The sequence below is a fragment of the Balaenoptera ricei genome, chromosome 9, assembly GCF_028023285.1.
Source record: "Balaenoptera ricei isolate mBalRic1 chromosome 9, mBalRic1.hap2, whole genome shotgun sequence".
NCBI lineage: Eukaryota > Metazoa > Chordata > Mammalia > Artiodactyla > Balaenopteridae > Balaenoptera > Balaenoptera ricei.
The window spans coordinates 108,371,233-108,375,914 of NC_082647.1; the positions used below are offsets into that span (position 1 = coordinate 108,371,233).

At 38.7% G+C, this 4,682-nt stretch overlaps 1 pseudogene; it reads left to right on the forward strand.

Annotated features, from left to right (window-relative positions):
- The first annotated feature begins 1,981 nt into the window (after positions 1–1,981).
- Positions 1,982–2,071, forward strand: LOC132372249 (small nucleolar RNA U3; annotated as a pseudogene).
- The last annotated feature ends 2,611 nt before the right edge of the window (positions 2,072–4,682 follow it).

Here is a 4,682-nt window from a genome sequence, read left to right on the forward strand (position 1 = left end):
AAATTCCATGGCTCTAATTTGAACCTAGGTAGCTTAATTCCAGGGTCCACTTGGGTACTTAAACACCACACTGTGTGGTGTACAACCAACATAAACAAACAAAACTTTGAAAAGTCAAAACAGATGTCCTGGCATCAAAGCACTAAATACCCTTTACTCCCTCGTGGTATCTACATTTTGCTCTGTCCTCTGACCTGCCTCACATTGCTCAGGTAGTGATGATGTTACCAAAGGGACAGGGTATATATGTGTGTCAGTGGCTGAGTGGCATTGCTGAGATGCCATGAGATATTTTCCCTGGACACATCTTCTCAACCTGTTTCATATCTGTCCCAGTGGATGGAGTATAGATTTTGTGTCCAAGGAACCTTATCATGAAATAGAGGATGCAGTTCATGCCATGGTTCTGGAGGAGATCTAACCCTTCTGAAGACAAGGTTAGCTCCGGACCAGGAAGGTCACTGCAGCAGGTTTCGAATTAATTGTCATTCCTCCCTTCCCTTGAGAAGGGAATATAAGAAAAGACTTTAACTAAGTGATTGCTGAATCTGCCTTATCTCAAATCAGTAATCCAGGAAATGAAAGCTTTCATCACTTAAAATCCGTAGTAGATTAATGAGTCTAGAATCCCTGCTTGGGGTAATGAAAAAGTTTTGGAAATAAATTGTGGCCATGGTTTCACAAGATTGTGAAGGCAATCAATACCACTGAATTATACATGTTGAAATGGCAAATTTTATTATATATATAGATAGATATTTTATCACAATAAAAAGTCAATAATAGCGACCTCCTTAGGTCCTCAGTTAAAAGCAAAAAGTAATAGATACTAGAAATTGCTTTGGCTCTACTCAAGGGCATCTCAAAACCAAGAGGGACAGAGCAGTAGGGCAATAGTGTGAGGTTTAGGTTGGACTGGACTCCAAGAGGACGACCCAACAGCACAACTAATTTAAGGTCAACTTGCATTAAGCTTCATACTGGTGTAAAGAGGAGAGGGTCTCTTCATTCTGGGGACCAGCAGCAAGATCTCAGCTTTAGTGTCAATTAGGGTTGAAGCAGGACTCAAATTAGTAGGTGACAGTAAATGTGGCAGGGTTATTAAAGTCGAGGCCAAGAACACTGTGGGACTCAGGACAGAGTTGCATATTCAGTAGACAGCAAAGGGCACAATGGAGGTTGGCAGAAAGTTCATGTGGGTGGAGGGGACACCTGTGGGAGAGCTGAGAGAAGAGTTTGGTGAATGGAGCTGGTGGGAAGTATCAGTCTGCTCTTGAAGGTCAGCCTTTGTCCTGGAAGATAAGTGGGAAGACACAACACCAATCACACACCTGTGGCATCATCTCCTTCCAAACTCCATGCTTACACAAGCAGTAGATCTGGAGGCCCAAGTGCTCTAGTGGATCTGTGGTCCCAGGATACACACTTGGATCCAGGAATCAGGGAGAAGGCTTTCCTCTTAGGGGGAGACCCTGGAAAAGCTCATATTTTAGAGATTCCCAAGAGATACCAACCAGTAGACTCTCTGGGGAAAGGGGTTTGTTGTATGGAATACTTTAAGTAGTGTGGTCCCCTCATCCTGCTGGCCCCAGCAGGTTAAAAGGAACTGCAGCACTGAGTTGAATTCCTATTTGATCAGGTGATTATCAGAGGATTGCCTTTCTCTTTTTGTGCCCAGAGAACTTGAGAACAGAGTGGTTCCTCCACCCACAAACACTCCCTACACTTTATCTGAAGGGTCCAAGTTTTCAGGCTGCTTGACGGTTTATCATCTGACCTATACAGGTAGAGAGAAAACCCCTGTGAGTGGATAGGAAAGAAAAAAAAATTACAACTCAACTGAGGAGTCTCTGAATAGAAGGGTTTTAATGAACAAAACTGATGGAAGAGATAGAAGAGAACTTTGATAGTAACATCTAAGGTAATTCCTAGTGCAATTTCAAATAATCTAGAAGGGTGAGTAAGTATAAGTAGCCCTGGAAAGGCTATACTTTCAGGGATCATTTCTATAGTTCACTGCTAGAGAAGTTTCTCTAAGTGCCAAGGATGTAACGTACAGCATGATTGCTGTAGACAACGCTGCTCTATGATGTATACGAGAGTTATTAAAAGAGTAAATCCTACGATTTCACATCACAAGGAAAAGAAGTTCTTTTTCTTTTTTTCTTTTTATTGTGACTATATGCGATGATGGATGTTAACTAAACTTAATAATCATTTGGTAATCATTGGTAATCCTTTCATAATATTTGTAAGTCAAACCGTTATACTGTATACCTTAAATACAATGATATGTGTTTATTATATCTCAGTAAAACTGCAGGGAAAAATAAAGAAACCCAGGAGGAGGAAAAGAAAGTGAGTCAAATTCCTGTGATGTTGAATCTGACCAAGTTTTACCCTCGTTTTGAAAAATTGGATTTCTCTCTTTTCTTACAGAGCTGCAGTTCTTTATACTACAGCTCATTATTGAGCTGCAGTTCTTTATACTACAGCTGAATAAGACACAGCCCTTTGTTGGAAATATGCAATACACACATCTTTCCCCTCTCTGCAGCTTTCATGTCCATACCCTTTATAGTGTATTTGATGAATAGCTTTTCTTAAATTAAAACAGTCCAATTTATTATTTTTCTCTTTTATATGGTTTGTATTTTTTGTGTCCTGTTTGAGAAATCTTTGCCTTCTTTAAGTTCTTGAAGATGTTCTACTTCGCTTTTTTCTAAAAGATTCATTGTTTTGTCTTCCATATTTGTCTATGATACATCTGGAATTGATCTTTTTTGTGTATATTGTGAGGTAGGAGCCAAGATTAAATTTTTTCATAAGAGACTTCTCCTGTTGGCCCTGCCCCACGTACTATTATAAACCTGGTGGCTGTATTTGTGTGGTTTTGCTTCTGGATTCTCTGTTCATTCCATTGGCCAATTTGTCTGTCTTTACACCAATTTCACGTTGTCTTAATTACTACAGCTTTATAAAAGGTCTTGACAACTGGCAGGGTAAGTCCTCCAGCTTTGTTTTTATTTCTCAAGATTGCCTTATCTATTCTTGACCCAGGAGGGGTCTTACTTTGTATTTCCAAGTAAGTTTTTGGAGTCAACTTGTCAACTTCAACACAACTACAAACACCGGCTGGGGAACTGAGTGAGATCTCATGGAATCTACAGATCAGCTGGAGGTGAGTTGACATGTCTACAATATTTTACCTTCCAGACCATGACTATAATGGATTCTTTGGTTTATTAAGGTGTTCTTTATTTTGTAACAATAATGTTTCACAGTTTTTTTCTATAGAGGTATTGTACATATTTTGTTAGATTCATTCCTAGGTATATGATGTTTCTCAATGCTTTTGCAAATGGTGTCTTGTTATATCTTCATCTTTTTGCTGCTACATTGTAACACAATTTTTCAAGGTAACAGCAAAATTTTCACAATTTTATTATGAAAATGTTTAAACATATGGGAAATTTGAACAAATTTACAATGAACACTTATACACCACCACCTCGATTTGAAGTTAACACTTTACCTTACTTGCTTTTTCACATATTTATCCATCTATGCATCCTTCTATCCATCCATCAATCTATCTTGTTTTTTGGATACAAATATTTGGATACACTTTGAAATAGTTTGTACTTTCTTCCTAATTACTTCAGCATGCATTATCAACCAGAGTTCGGTGTTTTTTGTGGTTCCTCTATTTCTTTTGAAGTAAAATTTTCATACAATGAAATAAATAAGTCTGAAGTATATGATTTGAGGTTGGCAAATGCATACACGCATGTAACCCAAATCCCAGACCAATTACCATCAGACCATTACCATCACCATGCCTCATCCCAGCCAATCTGTAACCCCACACAGAGGCAACCACTGTTCTGAATTTTTCAACACAGTTTTCGCCTGTGTTAGATATTTGTATAAATGAAATCAAACAATTGTGTGTGTGTGTGTGTGTGTGTGTGTGTGTAAGTAATCTGTTCTTTTTTATTCCTGAGTAGTAATCTATTTTAGAAATAGGCCACAATTTATTTATTGGTTCACCTACAAATTGACACGTGGGCTGTTTCCAGTTGGGGGCTATTATAAACATTCGTGTACAAGTTTTTTTGTGGACATTAATTTTCATTTGTCTTAGATAAATACTCAGAATTGGAATTCCTGGGTCAAGGGTACTTGTAGGCTTAGCTTTAGAAAATCTGTCAGAAGTTTTCCCAAAGTGGCACCAGCTGTATCCACTAGCCTGATAAGTCGACTTCCCCTTGTGGTAGAGACCTCACCTGGAAGTCAGTTTTGGAAGTGGGAGGTGTCAAATCAGGTGCTAAATAAATGTCAATCTCCTTTCATGTCTTCAAATATAACACTGGGAGTTGTGGTAAGGAGCATAATTTCATGCTGCTGTTTCTGAATGGTTTTTGTTCCATCCTCTGTCTTATTTGATGTCTTTGTGACCTCTGGCACTGTGGCTTCCTTCTTGTTTCTTGAGACGTTTCTTCTGTATTGGCTTCTTTGATGGCACTCTCCTCCCTTTCAGGATTTTTATTTTTCAGTCCTTTTCACCTCCTCTTCTCTCCTTTCTCCTTAAATGTTGACGTTCCCCAGAGTTCTCTCTCTGTTTTTTTCCTGGATGACCTCATCCAAACCTGGCACAATGATTTCCTGACTTACTGTTA